This window comes from Coffea arabica, chromosome 4c (genome assembly GCF_036785885.1).
Source record: "Coffea arabica cultivar ET-39 chromosome 4c, Coffea Arabica ET-39 HiFi, whole genome shotgun sequence".
NCBI lineage: Eukaryota > Viridiplantae > Streptophyta > Magnoliopsida > Gentianales > Rubiaceae > Coffea > Coffea arabica.
In genome coordinates, this window is record NC_092316.1 from 23,431,286 (window position 1) to 23,458,422 (window position 27,137).

Consider the following 27,137-nt stretch of genomic DNA (forward strand, 5'->3'; position numbering starts at 1 on the left):
TCTTGATCGATTGAGAGTACAATAGGTTTGAAATATTGGAGACATGTACAATGGACCTAAATTAGGCATTTTAATGTTTAAATACTCAAGTGATAGTTATTAGTACTATCGTTATAAGAATTTCTCGGAAGTTTCGCGTTATTGCGCTTAAATTGGAGATACGCGTTTTAACACGCGCAATTTAAATTGAGGAACTTTAGACCCTTATTTTGAGACAATTAAGAGTGAATAATATTTATATGAATATAAATGCATTAGAAGTTTAGTACACTAGTGAAACAAACGCGAGAGGAATCGAGCACAAAACGCGCGCGTGCGCGCACTTTTTGCGGTTGACTTTTGTGCACCCAATCCTTAGTCATTAAGCTTCCTTTGGAAGCCTCATTTCAGACCACAATTTCTCTCTCTTGCTTCCTCATCTGGCCGAACAACAAAGCAAGAAAAACAGCTCAAGAGTTCTTCCAATTCCTCCATCAAATCTTCACCAAACCTCTTCCAATTCACTCCAAATTCGAACTACACTTAGCTTAACACTTGAGGAGTATTTTGAGCTGCAAAAGGGAGCTGAAAAGCCACGGTTTTCTGGAGCAAAGAGTGACCAAAATTTCTGATCTAATCATCCAAGAAGGTAGCAAATCATCCAACCCATAGATCTTAGTTTTTGTAAGATTTATTGCACATATAAGGTTATATAATCATGTGGGTAGTCTTGTTTATGGTATAAAATGTGAAAGTGGGCTCTATGAACTCCCACTCTTGGGTTGTTGCTGATTTGATGTTGGATGATGAGATTAATGGTGGTTTAGTGCTTATATTAGTAGATTAATGTTGTATTGTTGGTAGAAAATCAAAGGAGGTGCTTGGAGCAAAAGTGACCGTTTTACCCCTGCCTTGTCCGACCGTTTTCGTGCCAGATTTTGAGATTCTAATGAATTGATTATGTTTTTTATCTATTATTGTAAGTGTGTACAAAATTTCATTGAAAAATAACATGATTTGGTTGGTCAAATGAGTTGATTTCCAAAGTTAGCAAAACTGGAAAATGAATCCCGTATTGCCCAGGCAGTCATTTTGTAACGGCCATAACTCTTTGTTCCGATGTCAAAATCAAGTGCCGTTTGTGGCATTGGAAACTAGACATTCCTAGCTTTCCATCGGTACCAATTTCACATTCTGGTTCCACTTGAGTGAGCCACACTATTCGATTGAATATCACTGTCCTGTTTCGTTGCTCTCCAGGAGACAGGACAGAAATTGCTTCTTGATGCTCAAAAACGAGCTATTTGTGAATGGAATTTGAAAATGGTTTCTTCTGAGAAAATTCAGCTTTAGAAGAGAGATTTCCAACGCCATCAACCACGCCCAATTCCAAGTTGAATGGAGTGAGTTGTGGCCAAAGTTTGAAACTGCTACAGTGATAGAATTTTCCACTTGGGCAGATTTGTAACTAACAATGATTTGGGACTTGTTGTTTTGGAAACTTTGATGTCCGACATCTACCAAACTTTAGATTAGATGTTCCTTGGACTTTGTTTCACAAATAAACCAGATTTGGGTTGGTTGCTTTGGACAAAATGTTTAAAAAGGAAAGAAGAGCTAGAAGACAGTTTTACCTTGGGAAATTTCCTGAACTTTGATGGTTTAGTTAACTACCTTCCCGTGTGAATTTTCAAATGAAATTTGATAGAAGAGTAATCCTCATATGGAGGTTTAATTGTACAAAATTTGGTAATATTCTAAGACCATTTTGATATGCAAATGATGTCACAAAATTCGCTCATCGAATCTGGAAAACTTTTCGTTTTCTCTTAGCCAAATGGTCAAATCTGATTTGGAGAGTTTTATTTCTAGAATTTGGATGTCAATGGTCTTTAAATTGCTCAGTGGATGTTTATGAACTCTTGGTTTCAATAATGGAGAGATTTGGAACTGATTTCATGGTACAAAAAGTTTGTAAACGAAAGAAAAGTGAGAAGGTAGTTTAGCCTTGAAACTCTTCATAAACTTTGGTTGTTTTAATGACTACCTTACCGTGAGAGTTTTTGTACGAAACTTAGTAGAAATGTTGTTCACACATGGAAGATTTAGTGTACCAAGTTTGATGTATTTCTAATGCCAACTTGATGACCAAATGATATTTCGAATCTAGTTTTAAACCTGGAAAATAGCCCAACAGTCTTAACTTTTTCAGCAACTTGGAGGTACTATATCTTGGTGCTCGAAACTCCGTTTCTCGTTCCGCTTGTTTTGTTATACTCTTGGATTGCAACACTAATTGATTTCCAAATTTCAAAGGTTAGTTCAAAACAAGTGAATTTTGCCGAATTTCTAAAGTTGGCCAAAAACCAACTTAAATCTGTCTTGGTAATTCAAGTTACCAACTTTGAGCCAAAATTTGAGTGCCTTTCACTTACATTCGTGGAAAAGTGTCTTCTAAGAACTTTTAGTACTTTGAAAGAGGATTCCAACAGTACCAAGGTTTCCAATTTTGGACTTGTGGAGAGTGAAATATGATTTTTCAAATATTGCTTGTTAAATCTGGAATTTTCTAACTTAAAGGAAACTAAGGGTTTCAAACCCTCCATTTTCCTTCAATATCATTTGATCGTTTTACATTTGATTTCAAAGATGGAAATCAGATTTGTCTTGTATTTTAAAACCCACTTTTGAACCTCGAGTTACACGAACTCTTAGACTCGTCTCTGCGTTAATTTCTTAGATTGTACTAGTGTACAATTTTCCTCGATAATTAGAATGATTTTGAGTGGTAGTTGATTATTGTTTGCTCAGGCACTCGAGGGAATCTCCCAGAGGAACTCGGAGCGGACACCTAAGACGCTTGTTTAAGAACTACTCGCTTGTTTTGACTAGGTGAGTGTTCCATATAGGAATACGTAATTGGAATAATGTATACTTGAATTACTTGACATGAAACACCTGAAGTAGGTATATTTGAACTATTCGATATGAAATGCTTAAAGAGCATACTTATGTGATTACTTGAAATACTAGATATGAAATGTTTGGAGAGCATATTTACATGATGTGTTTAAATGATTAATTATGCTATGGAAGCATAAGTCGGTTGGAGTAAATCTCCTCGACTCTTACGTGGTGAAAGTGAAAAACGGCCAATGGCGGCCTATTGAAATGACATATGTCTACCAATTAACCGTAATTACTACCGTTAACCGTTTACCGTTTACCGTTAACCGTGTTTACTTACCGTTTTCTAATCTATTTGGTTACTTGCTTACTTGGTTATCTGCTTACGTGATCACCAACTTACTTGGTTACTTGACCACCTGATTACTTGATTATCATGAATCACATGTTATATGAAGCTGTCCATCATTATTAGGCGAGTGTGTACTTTACCTCACTCGACCTACTCAAATGATGAATTTTACCTTTTGTCGAATTACTTGGTTACCTGTGCATGTTGTAAGCTCTAAGCTGAACTTGGGCCCTGCCCTTGGTTACTGACCTACTCGAGCCAGGACTGGGCTCGGTCGGGTAGGTTGGAACCCTGGGCCACCGTTTCGGTATACTCGAGTATTACCACTGGAGGGATAAGGCGATGGCCAGACCGTACCGTGGGGATCAGAAGTCATAAGGTGCAGATGACCGACAGAGTTCCACTGGAACACCGTATCCTACCGTATATGTTTACCTTGTATCATGATAATTGTTTCATGCTAAAATGTCAACATGAAATCCTGAACTATGCCTGTGATATGCTCCATACCTGTTACCTGACCAATGTACTTATATCATGATACCTGTCTCATGATAAATGTCTCATACCATGATAAATGTCTCAAATTACTCGTACAATGATTATCACCTCATGATAACACGCCATTGTGTAACATTGAACCATGCATATGATATGCCCAACTTACTTGATTTATTTGAACTGTTAGAGTGTATTGGAACCTCACTGGGCTGTGTAGCTCATCCCACGTTGTGGTTTTCTTTTACAGGGTTCGAGACCAAGGGTGCTCGTGAGTAGTACTAGATTGTTTTCTTTTGAAAACTTTAAGTTATATTATAACGGATGGCTATTGTACCCTTTTCCGTTGGGTTGTATTTAAGCTTGGAAGCTGCATAATTGTAAGTGTGAGATATTTGGAGTACTTTAATTATGTATTGAAGTTACTTAAAGTATTTCGAGCTTTTGAATGATGGATTGTAGTGAGTCCTGGCGAGAGCTGGGCAGGCGTCCCGCGGATACCCTTTGGTTCGCCTTAGGGAGAAGTGGGGGCGTTACAATTGGTATCAGAGCTTAGGCTTCAGATTTTGTAGTGTATCCTAGGCTTAAATGTTTAGGATGCCGGACTGTGGGACTATTCTGAAAGTTAAATGATTGCTTGTAGTGATGAAATTTAGAGCCACTTCACGTGGTCTCTACAAAGGAGCAAGATAGGGCCAAGTGGTGTTTGGTCCTTACTATGTGATTAAGTAAAGACTTAAGTGCCCTTCTAGAAATGTAAGTTGTGAATCATGAATGTTATAGGTTGTAAAACCTTTATCTTGATAATTGGAGGGAATTTGATATGTATGTTGGGTAGGAATCTCGAATGTGGTGATTTACTCTTGGGACCGGCCGGCTCGAGATGTGAATTATCCTATTTTGGATTCTTGAACCCGAGTACTTGGGAGTGGAAAGCAACCATAGGGACTTTATATCTCCATTTGTGGGGAATAAGAATGAATCGATATTTCATGTGAATGGTTACAGGAAACCAATAATTGTTTGGTTAAGATGGTACAATAATTAAGAGTGGAAGATGGAAAATATCGTAACCCAAAAGATCCTTGTGTTGGGATTGAAATCGAGCATGTTAGGGAACGAGAATCGTCTAGTTCCAATTAATCTAGTGAATCTCTACTGGTGATCTTTCATAGTGAGACGATGGGAGTAGAACTTAAGAGTTTGCGCCTTGGAGATGAATGTACTTGTGATAATCACTTGTTTATTTTTGTTATTGACTTTGACTTGGCATGAACTTTACTTGGCCATAATTTGTGTTATGATTTAATGAACTCTAGTTTGTGTTTACTTGCATAGTGATAATGTTATTTGTGAAAGTGTCTTCATCCTCTTTAAATGTTGCTACTGGTATATGAGTGTAGTTCAATTTTAACTAAGTGTGAGGGTTATGCATGTGCGTATAGATTAGTTGTGGACATGGAAACTAGAGGACAACGAAAGGGACGTCAACCTAGACAACCCCGAAATGAAAGAGTAGCTAATGGGTCCGATATCGATCAAAACGTTGAGCTAAGTGCTGGGAGAGGAAATGACCAGATAGGACAAGTTTTAACTCGCATGACGGATATCCTAGAGCTCTTGGTAGCTCAACAAGGTCAAGGTGTTGGACAAGGAAACCAACGTGGAAACCAAGAGATAGGGGAGGATCGAGCTTTAGAGCGGTTTCAGAAATTCTCTCCGCCCAAGTTTGCTGGAGGGCCTGATCCAGAGGTGGCTGAGAATTGGTTAGAAAATATAAGAAATATATTCGATGCCTTGGATTACACAGAGGAGAGACAAGTCACATTTGCTGTATTTCAACTTGAAGGAGCAGCCCGAGCATGGTGGAATGTTATAAGAAACAAGTGGGAAAGAGATCAAACTCCGAGAATTTGGATAAACTTCGTGCGTGAATTTAATGAGAAATTTCTTCCTCCACTTGTCCAAGAAAAGAGAGAAGATGATTTTATAAAGCTTCGTCAAGGAACTTTAAGCGTAGCTGAGTATGAAACACGCTTTACGAAGTTATCTACATATGCCCCAGAATTGGTGGCTACTGAACGGAAGAGAATAAGACGGTTTATCCAAGGATTAGATTTGGAAATCCAAGATGCCCTTGCCGCAGCACAGGTTGAAACATTTAGTGACGCTCTTGAAAAAGCGCAAAGGGTAGAAAGCACAAAATCTCAACTGAGAGCTTTTCAAAAAAGGAAAAGAGATACATCTGACAGTACACTAGGAAAAAATGGACCACCATCCAAAGTTAGAAAAGAAGTGGATGAAGTAGGACTGTTACTTCCTGCACCACTCATGATAAAGGAACCAAAAGGAACTATGTCACGAGGGACTTCAGTAGGACAAACACGATCAAAGAAAACCTCGCAAGCAAGTCAGGTCACAACACCTCGTCCGACTTGTGGATATTGTGGAAGGACGAATCACACTGAAGAAAACTGTTGGCTAAAGGGACGAAAGTGTATGGGATGTGGGAGTACCAATCATAAAGTTCATGACTGTCCAAGGAGGTATCCACGAGAAACTACTGCTCAACAAGGAAATGGAACTGTTCCTCGACAAGTCAATGGAAGGAGAAACCGACCAATGGCATCTGAAAGAACGCATGACATGAACACCCCACACGGTTCAGAGTTGTCTGAGATTACAGAAGGTATGAATTTCGAGGACGAAATTCTTTTAAGGAGGGGAGGTTGTGAGGACTCGCAAAATTTACTTATTTAATCTCCTATTTCTAGCTTATTTAATTATTTATTTGGTCCTTTACTCCGAATATTATTTTCTAAGCTCTTGAGACCTAATTACATGGAAATATAGTTTCATTATATTTTTAAAATGACTTGTTTCAAAAATTAATTTTCGGAAGCTCGTTTTGTAAAAATAGTGAACACGTCTTTGGAAATCTTGATCGATTGAGAGTACAATAGGTTTGAAATATTGGAGACATGTACAATGGACCTAAATTAGGCATTTTAATGTTTAAATACTCAAGTGATAGTTATTAGTACTATCGTTATAAGAATTTCTCGGAAGTTTCGCGTTATTGCGCTTAAATTGGAGATACGCGTTTTCACACGCGCAATTTAAATTGAGGAACTTTAGACCCTTATTTTGAGACAATTAAGAGTGAATAATATTTATATGAATATAAATGCATTAGAAGTTTAGTACACTAGTGAAACAAACGCGAGAGGAATCGAGCACAAAACGCGCGCGTGCGCGCACTTTTTGCGGTTGACTTTTGTGCACCCAATCCTTAGTCATTAAGCTTCCTTTGGAAGCCTCATTTCAGACCACAATTTCTCTCTCTTGCTCCCTCATCTGGCCGAACAACAAAGCAAGAAAAACAGCTCAAGAGTTCTTCCAATTCCTCCATCAAATCTTCACCAAACCTCTTCCAATTCACTCCAAATTCGAACTACACTTAGCTTAACACTTGAGGAGTATTTTGAGCTGCAAAAGGGAGCTGAAAAGCCACGGTTTTCTGGAGCAAAGAGTGACCAAAATTTCTGATCTAATCATCCAAGAAGGTAGCAAATCATCCAACCCATAGATCTTAGTTTTTGTAAGATTTATTGCACATATAAGGTTATATAATCATGTGGGTAGTCTTGTTTATGGTATAAAATGTGAAAGTGGGCTCTATGAACTCCCACTCTTGGGTTGTTGCTGATTTGATGTTGGATGATGAAATTAATGGTGGTTTAGTGCTTATATTAGTAGATTAATGTTGTATTGTTGGTAGAAAATCAAAGGAGGTGCTTGGAGCAAAAGTGACCGTTTTACCCCTGCCTTGTCCGACCGTTTTCGTGCCAGATTTTGAGATTCTAATGAATTGATTATGTTGTTTATCTATTATTGTAAGTGTGTACAAAATTTCATTGAAAAATAACATGATTTGGTTGGTCAAATGAGTTGATTTCCAAAGTTAGCAAAACTGGAAAATGAATCCCGTATTGCCCAGGCAGTCATTTTGTAACGGCCATAACTCTTTGTTCCGATGTCGAAATCAAGTGCCGTTTGTGGCATTGGAAACTAGACATTCCTAGCTTTCCATCGGTACCAATTTCACATTCTGGTTCCACTTGAGTGAGCCACACCATTCGATTGAATATCACTGTCCTGTTTCGTTGCTCTCCAGGAGACAGGACAGAAATTGCTTCTTGATGCTCAAAAACGAGCTATTTGTGAATGGAATTTGAAAATGGTTTCTTCTGAGAAAATTCAGCTTTAGAAGAGAGCTTTCCAACGCCATCAACCACGCCCAATTCCAAGTTGAATGGAGTGAGTTGTGGCCAAAGTTTGAAACTGCTACAGTGATAGAATTTTCCACTTGGACAGATTTGTAACTAACAATGATTTGGGACTTGTTGTTTTGGAAACTTTGATGTCCGACATCTACCAAACTTTAGATTAGATGTTCCTTGGACTTTGTTTCACAAATAAACCAGATTTGGGTTGGTTGCTTTGGACAAAATGTTTAAAAAGGAAAGAAGAGCTAGAAGACAGTTTTACCTTGGGAAATTTCCTGAACTTTGATGGTTTAGTTAACTACCTTCCCGTGTGAATTTTCAAATGAAATTTGATAGAAGAGTAATCCTCATATGGAGGTTTAATTGTACAAAATTTGGTAATATTCTAAGACCATTTTGATATGCAAATGATGTCACAAAATTCGCTCATCGAATCTGGAAAACTTTTCGTTTTCTCTTAGCCAAATGGTCAAATCTGATTTGGAGAGTTTTATTTCTAGAATTTGGATGTCAATGGTCTTTAAATTGCTCAGTGGATGTTTATGAACTCTTGGTTTCAATAATGGAGAGATTTGGAACTGATTTCATGGTACAAAAAGTTTGTAAACGAAAGAAAAGTGAGAAGGTAGTTTAGCCTTGAAACTCTTCATAAACTTTGGTTGTTTTAATGACTACCTTACCGTGAGAGTTTTTGTACGAAACTTAGTAGAAATGTTGTTCACACATGGAAGATTTAGTGTACCAAGTTTGATGTATTTCTAATGCCAACTTGATGACCAAATGATATTTCGAATCTAGTTTTAAACCTGGAAAATAGCCCAACAGTCTTAACTTTTTCAGCAACTTGGAGGTACTATATCTTGGTGCTCGAAACTCCGTTTCTCGTTCCGCTTGTTTTGTTATACTCTTGGATTGCAACACTAATTGATTTCCAAATTTCAAAGGTTAGTTCAAAACAAGTGAATTTTGCCGAATTTCTAAAGTTGGCCAAAAACCAACTTAAATCTGTCTTGGTAATTCAAGTTACCAACTTTGAGCCAAAATTTGAGTGCCTTTCACTTACATTCGTGGAAAAGTGTCTTCTAAGAACTTTTAGTACTTTGAAAGAGGATTCCAACAGTACCAAGTTTTCCAATTTTGGACTTGTGGAGAGTGAAATATGATTTTTCAAATATTGCTTGTTAAATCTGGAATTTTCTAACTTAAAGGAAACTAAGGGTTTCAAACCCTCCATTTTCCTTCAATATCATTTGATCGTTTTACATTTGATTTCAAAGATGGAAATCAGATTTGTCTTGTATTTTAAAACCCACTTTTGAACCTCGAGTTACACGAACTCTTAGACTCGTCTCTGCGTTAATTTCTTAGATTGTACTAGTGTACAATTTTCCTCGATAATTAGAATGATTTTGAGTGGTAGTTGATTATTGTTTGCTCAGGCACTCGAGGGAATCTCCCAGAGGAACTCGGAGCGGACACCTAAGACGCTTGTTTAAGAACTACTCGCTTGTTTTGACTAGGTGAGTGTTCCATATAGGAATACGTAATTGGAATAATGTATACTTGAATTACTTGACATGAAACACCTGAAGTAGGTATATTTGAACTATTCGATATGAAATGCTTAAAGAGCATACTTATGTGATTACTTGAAATACTAGATATGAAATGTTTGGAGAGCATATTTACATGATGTGTTTAAATGATTAATTATGCTATGGAAGCATAAGTCGGTTGGAGTAAATCTCCTCGACTCTTACGTGGTGAAAGTGAAAAACGGCCAATGGCGGCCTATTGAAATGACATATGTCTACCAATTAACTGTAATTACTACCGTTAACCGTTTACCGTTTACCGTTAACCGTGTTTACTTACCGTTTTCTAATCTATTTGGTTACTTGCTTACTTGGTTATCTGCTTACGTGATCACCAACTTACTTGGTTACTTGACCACCTGATTACTTGATTATCATGAATCACATGTTATATGAAGCTGTCCATCATTATTAGGCGAGTGTGTACTTTACCTCACTCGACCTACTCAAATGATGAATTTTACCTTTTGTCGAATTACTTGGTTACCTGTGCATGTTGTAAGCTCTAAGCTGAACTTGGGCCCTGCCCTTGGTTACTGACCTACTCGAGCCAGGACTGGGCTCGGTCGGGTAGGTTGGAACCCTGGGCCACCGTTTCGGTATACTCGAGTATTACCACTGGAGGGATAAGGCGATGGCCAGACCGTACCGTGGGGATCAGAAGTCATAAGGTGCAGATGACCGACAGAGTTCCACTGGAACACCGTATCCTACCGTATATGTTTACCTTGTATCATGATAATTGTTTCATGCTAAAATGTCAACATGAAATCCTGAACTATGCCTGTGATATGCTCCATACCTGTTACCTGACCAATGTACTTATATCATGATACCTGTCTCATGATAAATGTCTCATACCATGATAAATGTCTCAAATTACTCGTACAATGATTATCACCTCATGATAACACGCCATTGAGTAACATTGAACCATGCATATGATATGCCAAACTTACTTGATTTATTTGAACTGTTAGAGTGTATTGGAACCTCACTGGGCTGTGTAGCTCATCCCACGTTGTGGTTTTCTTTTACAGGGTTCGAGACCAAGGGTGCTCGTGAGTAGTACTAGATTGTTTTCTTTTGAAAACTTTAAGTTATATTATAACGGATGGCTATTGTACCCTTTTCCGTTGGGTTGTATTTAAGCTTGGAAGCTGCATAATTGTAAGTGTGAGATATTTGGAGTACTTTAATTATGTATTGAAGTTACTTAAAGTATTTCGAGCTTTTGAATGATGGATTGTAGTGAGTCCTGGCGAGAGCTGGGCAGGCGTCCCGCGGATACCCTTTGGTTCGCCTTAGGGAGAAGTGGGGGCGTTACACATATCTTATGCGTATCACTTTCAAGATTCACAACTTACGCTCCAAAAGAGCACTTAACTTACAAACCAATCCCACAGTCCGGCATCCTAAACTTTAAGCCTACAATATACTACAGAGATCTGAAACCTAAGCTCTGATACCACCTGTGACGGCCACACCTCTCCCTAGGGCATCCCCCAAGGTTCAGCGGGTCGCCTGCCCAACTCTCGCCGGGACTCACTCACTCACTACAGTCCTCAAATGAATTACAAGATAAATCTCAAATATTACATCCAATTCTCCAAGAATTACATATCATGAGTACCAGAAAGTAAACCCTTTCTCCAAGAATTACATATCATGAGTACCAGAAAGTAAACCCTAGAAAAGCTGATAACTACAACTACCACGACAACTATATACATCTTACTCGTCAACTTGTAATAGGTATAAAGTAAACTATTCTATAACCAAAAGTCTATACACCTTCCTGAGCGATCCCCGCGTCGGCCCCCAGCTAAGAAAAACAAATGGAACGAGGTAAGTTATATGCTTAGTGAATAATTGGGGTGAAAATGTAAAAGCACATTCAGATAAGCATATAATTCCAAATATTTCACTTAATTACAGAAATGTAACATCACAATGGTAGGATACGGGTGGCTCCAAAGCCAATTCAATTCCCCGAGTTTGAACACCTATTGACACTCTGTCAACCAAAGTACTCATGGCCCGTAGACTCCACTTAACTTTTCCCGTTCACCTTATCAACCCCCGCTGGCCAGTCAATAGCACACATTAGCTTGAGCAAAACAAAATCACTTAGTTTTAATCAAAGCTTTAACAAAGAACGAAATCCCAAGGTTAGCATGGAGCTAACTTCGACCAAGCCCCAGCTGGATCGAATAATTCGTCTACCCTTGGAACAGGGCTAGAACCAAGCCTTGAGATATTCAATCTCTCAATAGATGATATCTGTCAACAAAATACTTACCCCAAACAGTACATAGCAAATGGGGTTCAATTCAAGTCATGTAATCACCCCCATCAGCACTCAGCAAAGGGGTGATACGTAACACAAGGCATGTATTCTTACATATGAAATCAAACAAAGAATGGGCTTAGGTCGAGTGAGATAAAGTACACCCTCGCCTAATTACCCATTTAACATATACAAAGCACTTTAACAATTTCACATCTGTCGCGCCCCACTTTTTGATAATGTGTGAAAGTAGTGTGTGTGAACGTGTGAAAGTGAAAATAAAGGCCGTGGGATTGTAAAATGCGACGGTTTGGCCAAACAAAGTTCAAAAAGGGTTTTGAATAGAAAAACGGAGTCGCCACTTGGTATAGAGTTAGGGTGTACCAAGTCACAAAAAAAATGATTTTTATTTTGTTTTGAAAGAAAAAGTAAACAAATCCTTTTAAAGAACTTTTAGGTCTACGCAACCAAAGAAAGGGATCGGGGGTCACATTTGATAAGGGAGAAGGCAAAGGCAAAGCCTAAGGCACTCCCTTACCCTAGCCAAAGCTAGTTGCGTGACTTAGCCCCATTTTTCCTCATTTTTCTACCCAAAATATGTGTCGCATGTTGGATATGACTAATGGATGCGAAAAGGAAAGAAAAATGCAATCCTAAACCTAAAATGTTTCTCATGAGGCTTTTAGGTCCCAACCACATGAATTGTGGTGGCCAATAAGGAAAGCTCTCATGGAAGTCGTGGTTAATGCAAGTGAGGACTCAAGTGTAAGTGTGTAAGTGTGAGAAAATAAAGGTGTTTGTGCGTGCAAATGAATGAAAATAGGATAGTACATACATGTAAGTGCAATTGGGTGCCATTTGTGAGATAGAAAAATAAATAAGTGATAGGAAGAAAGTGGTGAGAAAGTGTATTGAGAAAAATCTAAGTAGTGAGAAAATGTGGCTAAAAGAGTGAGGAGGTGATGTAAAAAGAATGCAAGTGTATGACCCTAAGGGAATGCATCAGGTCGGGCACGGGAAGAACTCCTAACTTTACGACTTTGATTTTCCCTTGGATTAGAAGGAAGAACTAGCGTGCTAAGGCTATTTTGTAGCCAAACTCGCTCGTTTCCCTTATCGAAAGGGGACTCTCAAGCAAATGTACCCTATAACTAGCATGAGATGCAAAAACCTAAAATGAGGGGAAAAGGGGTTTGAGGAGCATGCCAAATGATAAAAACTAAGAAAAATGCATGAAATGAAGTGAAACATGCAAGTATGGACTCACGAGAGAAATCCCTAAGGGTCTAGCGTTGGACTAGCCCAATCTATGAATTCCTACTAGCGTTGGACTAGTGGAAACGTACATTCATCCATCACATTCATTCATGGCTATGGAAAGCGAGTAGACATGTCAATCACCTATAAACACATAGCACATAACACTTAGCATGCTTGACTAGATGCAAGAACCTAATAAAACAAATTAACACATAGCAAACAAACATGCATATCACCCCAAGCAAATAAAGCAAAGAAAACCCTATCTATTACAAAAAGGGATGCCCTACTACAATCTAAGGGGAAAAAAATAAATAATAATAATAAAAATAAATACCTAACTATTACAAATTTGGCATTCAAGTGCCTTTCAAATGATAGATATACAAAGCTAAAATTAATAAAGCAAATAAACAAATAAATGAAATAAATAAATAAACATCCAAGAGGCATGCAATTAAACATGTGAAGTCACATAGGGCACATAGAGCCAAATAAAGCAAGAAATAAGGGATTAGGGTGTACCTCCCTTAAATTGGGGCTCTAATGGAGTGAAGCCACTTATTTACCCTCCAAAAATAATAAATGAGTCAAGGCATCACTTTAATCAAGAAATAATCACAAAAGATAAAAATGAAATGTGAAATTGAATCAATTAAATCATATAAACAACCCACATTTAAGAAGTCAAAAGGAGAAAGGACTTGATTGCAAAAATTAACAAAGCTTTGGGGTCAAAATTAAAGAGAAATAAAGTTTAGGGACCCAATGGCAATTAAATTAAGGACCTAATCGAAAGAAACTGAAAGTTTTGAGGGCCACAGTAGAGTTAAAGGAAAATACAGGGACTGATCTGCAAAATAGTTTTCTGGTCTCTTAATGGATCAAACCATTGGGCCATTTTTCTTATTTGCTTGGGCCAAAACCTTCCAAGCCCAACCGAAAACCCAAGGTAAGAGAAGTAGGCCAGTCTGCTATTTTGGCCCAAAGATTAACCAACAAAACCGGTGGGCTTCTACCCCTTGGCCCAAACCAAAAAAACAAACAAAATAAACTAAAACAACTTTCTTAAACCCAAACACAAAATAACCTCTTAGCCCAAACACTCATTTCATTAAACCGAACAAGATAAACAAATCAACAAAATTATTAAGCCACAATTATGACCCACAATCAAGAATTAATCTATCCACAAAGTCACATAAAATATGCAAACAGAGGATTAAACTTAAAAGGACAAAATTAGTTTGGTTTTTCCAGATTTTGAGCCACAATGAAGTTAGACAGAAATTGAGGGATTAAATTGCAAATTTTCAGACTTATTCACGCATGTTCTTCGCAGAAAGCATTTTTCTTCACAGAAACTCTTCTTCATCACCAATTCTCTATAATTTTTGCAGCATATACAACCTAGGCGACTTAGGCCACCTTAAACCAAATCATCAAATTCATTAACCCATTCCATTAAGCTCCAACACACAACACAACAGGCAAGGAGACAACCCTTGAAGGTCAATCAAAGAACAAAATGGAAGAGCCTGCAATCAGGAGATTTTCTGCAACAATACTTCTTATGAAATTCATGCCAGGCGCAAACAACATCCAATCACACATCAAATATTCAAACCAAAACAACAAGATCTTACAACTCTAATCTTTGAAATTTAACCAAAATGCAAGCTACAAAGACCCATCGAAAGGATGCAAAACAAGAGTGAAAACAGCAAAAATTTTGGGACAAATAGTCAGCTTCTCCAAACAGTCTAAGCATCATTAGCATTTCAGCTTTCTTCGCAGACAAAAACAAGATCACAGCAAAACGCAAGTCAATCGTTCCTCAAACAGAATTTTTAGCCGGACATTTCATCAAACAGGTAAAGGGCATCAAAAATTTCACTAATCTTTTACTCAATTGAAGCTATACTCAGCCCCACAATTTACAGCAAACCCACAAGAAACCAATCTAATCAACATGCAGAAAATGGCCATGAACAATTGACATAAACTTTGAAACAACATGCTAACGGCAGACATGGCACATTCATCAGCAAACATGCTCAGAAATCTTTCAAAGTTTATGTTCGGATGAAAGCTGAAATGTAGTGGAGAGGATTAACTTACAGTGGTTTCTCGCGGTAAAGGTTCGTGGATGACAGTGGAGGATTCCGACGATGTGGTGGCGAGCAGTGGCGGCTCCAGTGAGCGGTGGCGGCTACAAGCTTCCATTCCTCTGCTGCTTTCTTCTTCAATTTCTTGCCCACAATCCCTCTTCAAATACTCCCTTTTTGCTTGCTCTGTTGTTTTTTTTCCTTTTTTCAGCCTTCCAGCTCTCCCATTCACTTCCCAAAAGACCTTTTCTTCTTCTTTTGCCCGCCGTCACTCTCTTTGTTTTCCTCAACCTCCCGAACCTTTCTTCCCCCCCTTTTCTTTTCTGTTTCTTTCTTTTCCTTTGTTTTTCCTATAGCCTCAGATGAAGCTCCCCTCTCTAATTGTTCCCCCTTTTCACCAGATTTTCTCGCCGTTTGTTGAAGCCGAAGCCTCCTCTGATTCCCCCTCTTTTCTCCCTCCTTGTTGCACCGCTCTCACCAGACGAAGCCCCAAAAACCTAGCCGCCACTCCATTTGCTTTCCCTCCTATCCGCTGCTCCTTCATTTTTACTCCCCTCTTTTTTCCAGTCGTAAGCCTCCCCTGTTTTCTCAAGCTCTCAGACCAAGCTTTTTTTTTTCTCCCCCGTCCCTTATTTTTCTGCTTTCTTACCTTTTTTCCCCAAAACCAATCCTATCCTACAAGTGTCTAGATCTCTCCCCCTCCTAAGTGATGTGTTGTCCAACTATAAAAGGGACACTTGTCCCACATGCAAAGCCTACACATATTCACATATTTTCTTTTCCTTCTTCTCCATTTTTCATTTTCATTTTTCCCAAAATCAATTTAAATAAATAAACCAAATTATAAACAAATTAAAAACAAACTAAAATTTTCAAAAAATATAAATTACATTTTTTCTCTTCTTCAAATTGAAACTCAAAAATGATTAAAACAATTTTTGTGGGCATTTTCTTTTTCTGAAAAATAATAAAGATAAAGCTAAATAAATAAAATTAAAAAATAATAATAATAAAGAAATAATAAAATAGCCGATATTATCAATAAAAGTAAAATGAAATAAATTAAAAATTTGGTGTCTACAACATCAATAACAACCAATTACTCACTTGATAATGCTTGGCATGAAAAACGATACAATTCATTGAGTTTGACCGTCACCGTCAAAAGCCCCACAATCTGTATTGACGGATTATATACACACATAAGTGAAACGGCCATACAATAGCAGTTTATAACTTAAATAATCGAAACCGGTCAAAAATGATCAAAAACGGTCAAAACGACACTAAAGCCACAAGATTGTCGAAATTGGCCGAAACGGCCGGAATGGTAATAAAATAACAAAAATAGTCTAAAACGGTCCAAAACAGCAAAAACAGTTGAGAAATGCACGTACGCGTGCGCGAAAATGAAAATGGTCACGCATCCGCACCTAAAGGCGCAAGCGAACATTTTACAGTTTTGACACCTTTTACGGTTTTAATTATAACAGAAGCTGTGGTCATCAATTTAAAGTGTACCAGATACCATTTTGAAGTTAAGACAAAATCCACTTACAGCTCGTATACGAATAACAACTCACAAAATCCAAGTCCACTTACAGGTCGTATACGAACCAAACTACTTGCTCATGCGTAAATGAAATACCACACATTCAGTCAAATTAGGTCCACTAAGTGTATGTAAGAGCACACTCACCTAACACAAGTTCAAGTCTCAAGTGAACTCAGCCTAGTCAGTCTCAGGCAGTTCAAGTAGTTCAAATCCCAACACTAACAAATCGGGTAGTGCCAACCTTAATCAAACAAGAAGACTAGAAGAAGGGTGCAAAGTCAAAAGTTTTCTCAACAATTCCGGCCACCACCATAATCTGTCAAAACCCAAGCCAAACACTTATTGGACAAGTCCAAGTCATTATTTCAATCTCCTCATTCGGTTAAGTCTCGAGTGCAATACAAAATCTTCTGCGCTCTAACCTGTGCCATTACAACTTATGTCAAACTCAATTATAATTTCTATTCACATCATCATACATTAAACCATGTTCCGTCCAAAATTCACGAGCATTTCCTCAGGAAAAGTATCGAGTACTTAAGTACAAGAAGCCAAACTAAAAAACTTGATGACTCAAACCATACGCTCTCAAACAAAAATCAACAAAGTCATATCTTACGCGTACCACTTTCAAGATTCACAACTTACGCTCCAAAAGAGCACTTAACTTACAAACCAATCCCACAGTCCAACATCCTAAACTTTAAGCCTAGGATACACTACAAGGATCTGAAGCCTAAGCTCTGATACCACCTGTGATGGCCCTACCTCCCCCTAGGGCGTCCTCCAGGGTTTGACGGGTCGCCTGCCCAACTCTCGCAGGGACTCACTCACTCACTACAGTAATCAAATGAATTACAAGATAAATGTCAAATATTACATCCAATTCTCCAAGAATTACATATCACGAGTACCAAAAAGTAAACCCTTTCTCCAAGAATTACATATCACGAGTACCAGAAAGTAAACCCTAGAAAAGCTGATAACTACAGCCACCACGACAACTATATACATCTTACTAGTCAACTTGTAATAGGTATAAAGTAAACTATTCTACAACCAAAAGTCTATACATTTTCCCGAGCGATCCCCGCGTCGGCCCCCTGCTAAGGAAAACAAATGGAACGAGGTAAGCTATATGCTTAGTGAATAATTGGGGTAAAAATGTAAAAGCACATTAAAATAAACATATAATTCCAAATATTTCACATAAATACAAAAATGTAACATCACAATGGTGGGATACGGGTGGCTCCAAAACTACTTCAATTCCCCGAGCTTGAACACCTGTTGACACTCTGTCAACCATAGTACTCATGGTCCGTAGACTCCACTTAACTTTCCCCGTTCACCTTATCAACCCCCGCTGGCCAGTCAACAGTACACAGCAGCTCGAGCAAAACAAAATCACTTAGCTTTAATCACAACTTTAACAAAGAATGAAATCCCAAGATTAGCATGGAACTAACTTCGAGCAAGCCTCGGCTGGCTCGAGTAGTTCGTCTACCCTTCGAACCGGGTTGGAACCAAGCCCTGAGATATTCAATCTCTCAATAGATGATATCTCTCAACAAAGCACACAACAAAGTACTTACCCCAAACAGCACACAACAAATGGGGTTCAATTCAAGTCATGTAATCACCCCCATCAGCACTCAGCAAAAGGGTGATTCGCAACATAAGGCATGTATTCTTACATATGAAATCAAACAAAGGATGGGTTTAGGTCGAGTGAGATAAAGTACACCCTCGCCTAAGTACCCATTTAACATATACAAAGCACTTTAACAATTTCACATCAATAACAACCTAATTACTCACTTGATAATGCTTGGCACGAAAAACGATACAAATTCACTGAGCTTGACCATCACCGTCAAAAGCCTCACAGTCTATATTGATAGATTATATACACACATAAGTGAAACGGCCATACAATAGCAGTTTATAACTTAAACAATCGAAACCGGTCAAAAATGATAAAAAATGGTCAAAACGACACTAAGGCCACAAGATTGTCGAAATTGGCCGAAATGGCCGAAATGGTAATAAAATAACAAAAATAGTCCTAAACGGTCCAAAACAACAAAAACAGTTGAGAAATGTAGGTACGCGTGCACGAAAATGAAAACGGTCGCGCGTCCGCACCTGAAGGCACAAACGGACATTTCACAGTTTTGACACCTTTTACGATTTTAATTATAACAGAAGCTGTGTTCATCGGTTTAATGTGTACTGGATACCATTTCGAAGCTAAGACAAATACCTACAACTTTGATGCAGACCACTCTATCCAGTTCATAGTGTATTCAGGTCAAAATTTCAAATTATAGAACCAAAATATCACATTCGGGTTAGTTAGCCACACTTTACGTAAACGACAATAACTCAGGCTACCGAAGTCCGATTAAGGCATTTTGAGGGCCATTAGAAAGCTAAGACATAGCACTAGAACTTTTATGATTTGGCCAAATGCTAAGTCAGTACGCATTAGGGTGAACAGATGCAGTCTGATTGGTGAAATGTCAAAACTGTCCCTCGAGTTCTACCTATGACAGTCAGGGGTATTTTTGTCTTTTCATGTGCTACAGTACTCAGATTGAGCTAAAAGTTTATAGGCAGCTACAAAACTTCATTCCCTACAATGTTCATGTTTTGTACTAAGCCTAATTCGGCCTCTCTCATGGTGAACCAGAACCAGATAGAACAGGGCAGATTGGTTTCCAATTTCTGGCTTTTGCACCTTTACCCTAGAAATCCATATCTAACAAGTGCTCTATCATCAAACACAGCAATTACTAACTCAATAACATCAATTAAGAGGTAGATAACTATAATCAAAGCTAAAAATGTAAACCCTAGCTCCATACCCAACAAATCAATCAAAACTAACCGATTAATCGTCATAAACCAAGAATATGAGTTTCTATTCACACTCAAACAAGATTAAGGAAGAGTAAAGGGATAGGCAGCCATGGTATCTTCCAAAAGCTCCTTGGAGGTGAGAAATACACCACTTTCTTCCAAAAATTTCAGTACACCAAGCCTTCCAAGCACCAAAAGGTAAGTTTAATCCGTTTGGTTCGGTTAATTTCAACTCAACAAGGAAGAATCAAGGTTGGAGGTGAAATTGTTTTTCTCTCTTTTCCCTCTCTTATTTTTGGCCAAGATGGAAGAAAAATGGAAGGGAATGGAGCCAAGAAGAAAGATAAGAAGAAAAGAAACTCATTTGGTCAAAGGTCCATGGATTGCCAACAAGTGTCACCACAAGATTCAATCTTAATTTTTTTCTTTTTCCTCCCTTTTCTTGGTCAATAATTTCGGCCCTATGGAGGAGATATTTAGGGCCAATTTTGCTGAAATAAAAGTGAGAAGATTAAGGTAATAATGTGGTGTTCAAGTGGTGCACTCAATCGGCAGCGAATGGTACTCGTCGGTCCAACCCGTTTTTCCTTATTTCGCACGTACTAGGGTTTTAACTTATAATTCACTAACTTATGATTCTTACATCTAGTCACACGCTTTTTCTTGTCTCAAACTCACTCTTAATCATCAAATTTAGTACACTCTCCGTACCGAATAATAACACTACGAAAGGACGTGAAAACTCTAGTTTGCGATAACTTGAAAACGAAAAGGGAAAACCCTTAATTCTATGTTCATTTGCACTTATTGTGGGGTCATTGGTTAGTAGGGCCATTATAAAGTAACAATTTCCAAATAAAAGGAATTTTAAGAAAAAAGTGCGGGATTTTACAATTCCATTGATTACAATTAGGGTTTCGATTAAAAATGAGAGATTTAAGAAAAACGGTTAGTCACAAGTAAACTAGGGTTTTTTTATCAGAATATAGGGTTTCTCATTTTTAAAACAAAACAATGTCTTAAATAAAGAAATCGTAATATCCTCTTGGAGACGAAACAACATTAGTATCCTAAAAGTTAGGGTATCACAATCTCCCCTCCTTCAAAGAATTTCATCATCGAAATTCCAACTTGCACTAATCAGATCAAACAATCCTCGAAAGCAGTCAAGTACTAAGAATCTCCAATCCTATTTATCACCTAGCAACGAGCCACCAGGTAGCTAAACAAGTAACCAATTAGAACACGCAAAAGGGCTCGGTTCAACCAACTAGCTCTAGTTGGAAATAAAGTCTTAGATATTCGAAAATTTCAGAACATGGCTTAGACTCAAGTCGGAAGTTTTACCCCTGGCGGTGCTGGACAATAAAACAAGCTAGCACAACAGCTATACTTTGCCAAAGATTTTAGTTCAAAATATCATCCCTGCTGGTGTTGGACAACACAACAAGCTAGCACAACGGCTATACTTCACCAGTGAGTCTTAGTTCAAGAAGTTCATCCCTGGCGGTGCTTGAAAACACAACAGGCAATGTCTCACCAGAGAGATTCAGTTCAACCACTACAGAGGAGTAGTAGCCGGTCAACAACCACACGAATACGAATAAGTTCAAAAGTAGGGTCAAGGCAGGGTTCAAACAAATAAGTTCAAAAGGAGAGCCAATTACTTCAAGTTCAAGGAGCACAGGTACGAATAAGAACTCACAAAATCGAAGTCCACTCACAGGTCGTATACGAACCAAACTACTTGATCACGCGTAAATGAAATACCATACATTCAGTCAAATCAAGTCCACTAAGTGTACGTCACACTCACCTAAACAAGTTCAAGTCTCAAGTGAACTCAGCCTAGTCTGTGACAGCCCCACCTTCCCCTAAGGCGAACCAGAGGGGTTAGCGGACTGCCTGCCCAGCTCTCGCCAGGACTAACAGTACGTTTTACGTCGTTCTATTACGATCTGGAACATACCGTTGCGCGCAAACAAGCCAAAACTCAAAACTCTTTTTTTTTTTTTTTTCCTTCCATCACAATCCGGCCGGCAATCCGGCCAAGATCCGGCCGGATTGTCTGGCCGGATACCCGGCCGAGAGCAACTGGCCGGGTTCCATTTTCCCCAGGCAATCCGGCCTGCAATCCGGCCAGTTTCTGGCCGGATTCCTGGCCGGATTCGCCACTGTTCACGCTCGGCAAAAATTTTTTCCGTTTTCGTTTGAAGTCGTATCGATCCGAAATCAATCCAAACACCAACCAAACATATATATACATTGGAAATCAACATTTACAAGCCAAACGGCCTACCAAAGTATCCATTTAGTTCATACATATCCAAGTAGCCAATTACACACCAAACATTGGTGGAATCAAAGTACTTAGGGTTTTCACCCTCAAGGAGCTAATCAAAATACATGTACAAGAGCTCAACTTGCATTCAACTATCATAACCTTTCCAAAAGTGTTCATTTGCCTGTAAGGAAAACAAATAACACGGAATGAGCTAAAGCCCAGTGGTATACTACCCAATAAGCAGTCAAAGTCATATAAGAATGAACTTTCATTTAAAGTGCTCAAATAAGTAATGAAGCCAAACGTAAAAGGATACGGTCGGCTCTCAGGAGCCCATTTCCACGCTTGCAATCTTGATCCAACCACATTGACCCTCCGTCAATGTTAAAAGCACCAAACCGTAGACCACACTTTACTTCCACTTCCTTCCACCCAACATACCCCAACCGGGCCCGCACTCCATTCAGTAACTTTTGGTAATACTCGAGTTTACCGGAACCAAGGGTCTCATTACCACAAGGTTCCCCAGTACAGTCCCCGTGGCATGATAATTTTCACGACCAAGCCCTCGCCGGCTCGATCCAATTAACTACCATACGGGGTTGAGCTCATAAATGCAGTAAAGCCATTGGATACTCGTCCAACGACACCAAATCAGTTTCCATGAATGGAATGCAGTATTTCATATATCCAGTGCAGTATTTCAGTAAAACACAATCAATAGCCATGAATAAAATCACAAGGGGTGAGGGCGATCAAGTACACCCTCACCTCAATCATTTCCAATAACCAAGTAAGCCTCCAAGGCATCAAATACACATAGCACAAAGCCACATTATAACAAGTAAGTGAGTAGTATACTCACCAAGTAAGAAAATGGTGTTTCATACACCGCGGTCACCAAGACGTCGTGAGCTACCGTCACGCCCTAGAATCACGCAACAAATGCAATGAGACTCGATAACGAGTCATATAGCAATGCTAAACACAACCCCAATAGGGTTTCATATGCATAAATGAGCATAATAGCAAACCAGAAATTAGAAAATGGCCTTAGTCTTGGCCCCGAGTAGAAAACTGTTTTACACTCATTATGCGGTAATGGTACAACTCTCACTACAAATATCGGTTGGGGGTGTAAGACCCACCGTTTCGAAGCTATGGAACAGGGCTACAACAATGTAGAAGGTCACTCAATCCAGTTCTTAACACAACTAGGTCAAATATGCCAAATATTAACCCAGAATTCCTAAAACAGGTTCACAAAACACAAAAAACTGTAATCAGTATATCTCAGTCCTTACAAGTCCAAATGCCGAAATTCCAAAGGCATATGTTAGCTAAGATACTCAGCTACATTTCATCAGAAGACATCAACTCCAAAATCCAAACCAATTCCAGTCAAAATGGCCAATTACTATCGCAGTTTTCGCATTCTGCTCAAAGCAGAACAGCTACAGTAATTTCGTCATATCTCATTCCACATTAATCCAAATGACCTGAAATTTTACAGGCATCTCCATCACATCAATACCTACAACTTTCATGTTTTGAGCAAAGTCAAATTCGGCCTCTAACATAGTGATCTAAAACCGGACAGAATTGGGGCTTCAAGAACCCTAACTTTCGAATTTTCCATCCAAATCCGAAATTAGTTGCATTTTCCTATCCAATACACCTCGTAGAGTCATTATCAACCAATACCATTCATCATGCAAAGCCACAACCTTCATTTCATATTAAACCAGAAAAATTCTCAATAAAATGAAAACTTCACCATATCAAGCCAAATCAAGAAATAAATCACATTTTACTCCTCTCATGCCTCCATTAAGCACAAAATAAGCATCATTAGAGGTAGTAGGGTGTTTCAAGCTTCACTTACCAAGAACCAAGAGAGAGAGAGATGTTGACCACCTTAGGCCTTCAAACAAAGTTCACCAAACAACTTACTATCACTAGAAGGAAGAGTTTTATGGAGTGGAATTGGATGTAACCAATGGTTTTGGTTGATTTGCTCCAAGTAGAAGCTTGAATGTTGAAGAAAGTTCCTTCCTTCCTTGCTCAAGGTGGCCGGCCAACAAGAGGTAAGAAAATGGTGAATTTTGGTGAAATTTTGGATATTTAATTCCTTGGGTCAAAAGGTCAAAAAAATGTCAAAAGGTGAATAGTACTTCTTAAGTCACAACCAATGAGATTGTGACACATGGCACCTTATTAAATGCCTTCCTATCCTTCTTTTCTCTCTCACATCAATCACTTCACACACTCCACTTATCTCTTAACACCCGATAAATTATACACAGTATCCGAAACTTAACCTTATTGGCCAAATTTTTCCGAACTTTTCGCACTAGTGGGTCCCACATCCACAATTTACTCTTAATTTTCTAAAAATTCTCCAGTGCTAGAAAAATCATCTTAAAACTATAACTGCTCATAAAATCCTCTCAAAAAAAATATTTCTAAGCCAGAAAATGCAAAATTATGCAATAAAAGGGGAAATAACCCTAGGAAAAATATTAGGGTTTTACGGGCTCTCACACTCTCCCCTCCTTAAAAGAATTTCGTCCTCGAAATTTCTCACCTTAATTCCCGAAAAGGTTTGGGTATTTCTTCCGCATTTCCTCTTCCATTTCCCAAGTAGCTTCCTCCACTCCGTGGTTTCTCCATAGCACTTTCACTAGCGGAATCTTCTTGTTTCTGAGCTCTTTGACTTTTCGATCGAGTACTTGAACCGGTTTCTCTTCATAGGCCAGTGATTCATCTACTTCGATATCCTCCGGTTGTAAAACATGAGATGGGTCAGGATGGTACTTCTTTAGCATTGACACGTGAAATACATCATGGATTCGAGATAGACTGGATGGCAGTTCCAATCGATACGCGACCGCTCCAACCCTTTGAAGGATCTTGTAGGGTCCGACGTACCGCGGTTGAAGTTTCTTTCCTTTGCCCGTTGTGAGACTTCGTAAGGGTGTGATCTTAAGAAATACTTGATCTCCAACTTCAAATTCCAAATCCTTCCTTCGGTTATCCGCGTAGCTCTTTTGGCGACTCTGGGCGGTTTGAAGCCGTTGCTTTATCAACTTGACCTTCTCGTGAGCTTCTTCCATCCATGGAATAGTTGTCGGGTCCAGTGCCTTTTTTTCACCAACTTCGTCCCAGTAAATCGGTGAGCGGCACTTGCGTCCGTAGAGAGCTTCGTACGGAGCCATTTGAATTGACGAATGGAAGCTATTGTTGTACGCGAACTCTACCAAGGTCATGTGCTGACCCCAACTGCCTCCAAAGTCCAGAATGCAAGTTCGTAGCATGTCCTCGAGAGTTTGAATCGTCCGTTCTGACTGGCCATCCGTCTGAGGGTGATAGGTTGTGCTTAAATTGAGTTTCGTCCCCAGGATTTCTTGGAACTTCTGCCAAAATCGCGACACAAACCGTGGATCCCGATCGGAAACGATGCTCACAGGAACACCGTGTAGTCTTACTACTTCGTTCATGTACAGTCGGGCCAACTGATCCATTGAATACTTCATGTTCACCGGCAAGAAATGGGCCGACTTGGTTAATCGATCCACGATCACCCAAACGGCATCGTGTCCCCTTTGCGTCCTCGGTAAACCGGAAACAAAGTCCATGGTGATGTTTTCCCACTTCCACTCGGGTATCTCCAAGGGTTGTAATAGACTCGATGGTTTTTGATGCTCTGCCTTCACTTGCTGGCAAATAAGACATTTCTGCACGTATTGAGCTATTTCCCCCTTCATGTTATCCCACCAATAGGTCCCTTTCAGGTCTTGATACATCTTGCTGCTACCCGGATGGATTGTATACTTGGACCTATGAGCTTCCTCCAAAATTTCTGCTTTCAACGATTCATCCTTTGGTACTACCATTCGATTTCGGTATTTCAAAATACCCTCAGGACTTACATTGAAGTCCGTTGTTTCTCCCTTTTCCACTTTCTCTCTCCACTTCCGCACCATCAAATCCTTGCCTTGCGCCTCTTTTATACGTTCCAGTAGAGTGGATGTAACCCTAATATTGCCAAATATCACCTTATGGCTTTCCAAACAGGGTTGCCACTCACACACGGACTCCAGCAAATCCCATTCCTTAATCATTAGCCCTGCTACTTGCACTTTACGACTCAAGGCATCCGTTACTACATTTGCCTTTCCCGGATGGTAGTTGATTGTACAATCGTAGTCCTCTAGAAATTCCATCCATCGCCGTTGTCTCATATTTAATTCTTTCTGGGAGAAAAGATATCTAAGACTCTTGTGATCCGAAAACACTTCGAATGTCACCCCATATAGGTAGTGCCTCCACTTTTTCAAAGCAAACACAACTGCAGCTAATTCTAGGTCATGAGTCGGGTAGTTCTGTTCGTGAAGCTTCAATTTCCTAGAGGCAAAAGCAATCACATTCCGGTTCTGCATCAAAACACATCCCAATCCTTCTCGCGACGCGTCCGCATATACTGCAAACCCGTCCACTCCATTTGGCAAGACCAGTACTGGAGCCATGGTCAATCTTTTCTTTAATTCTTGAAAATTCGTTTCGCATCGGCCGTTCTAGATAAACTGGCCATGCTTCTTCGTCAAGTCAGTTAGAGGTCCTGCCAGTTTGGAAAAATCCTTAATGAACCTTCGGTAGTACCCAGCTAGCCCTAGAAAGCTACGAATTTCCGTGGGGGTTTCTGGCCTCTTCCAATTTGTCACGGCCTCAACCTTCGCCGGGTCCACCGAAATACCTTCATGAGAGATCACGTGCCCTAGAAATGCCACTTTCTCCAACCAGAACTCGCATTTGCTAAACTTGGCATACAGTTGATGTTCCCTCAAGGTCTGCAACACCACTCTCAAATGTTCCTCATGCTCCTCACGTGACTTAGAGTAGACCAAAATGTCGTCAATGAACACCACGACAAACCGGTCTAGATAGGGTTTAAAAACCCTATGCATTAGGTCCATGAAGGCGGCGGGAGCATTAGTCAATCCAAAGGGCATAACGGCGAACTCATAATGCCCGTATCTCGAGTTGAAGGCAGTTTTCGGAATGTCCTCCTTCTTTATCAATAACTGATAGTATCCCTGTCGGAGGTCCAACTTCGAGAAGACCACTGCTCCTTGCAGCTGGTCAAACAACTCAT

The 27,137-nt window shown here is 39.3% G+C and overlaps 2 long non-coding RNA genes across 2 annotated transcripts; both read left to right on the forward strand.

The window, feature by feature from the left end:
• Positions 1-240: 240 nt before the first annotated feature.
• LOC140004946 (uncharacterized) lies at positions 241-5,931 on the forward strand. Its single transcript, XR_011812764.1, has 3 exons — positions 241-628; positions 2,791-2,871; positions 3,987-5,931. It is a non-coding gene; the product is annotated as an uncharacterized lncRNA (long non-coding RNA).
• A 1,036-nt stretch (positions 5,932-6,967) lies between these two features.
• Positions 6,968-10,897, forward strand: LOC140004947 (uncharacterized). Its single transcript, XR_011812765.1, has 3 exons — positions 6,968-7,302; positions 9,465-9,545; positions 10,661-10,897. It is a non-coding gene; the product is annotated as an uncharacterized lncRNA (long non-coding RNA).
• Positions 10,898-27,137: the final 16,240 nt, after the last annotated feature.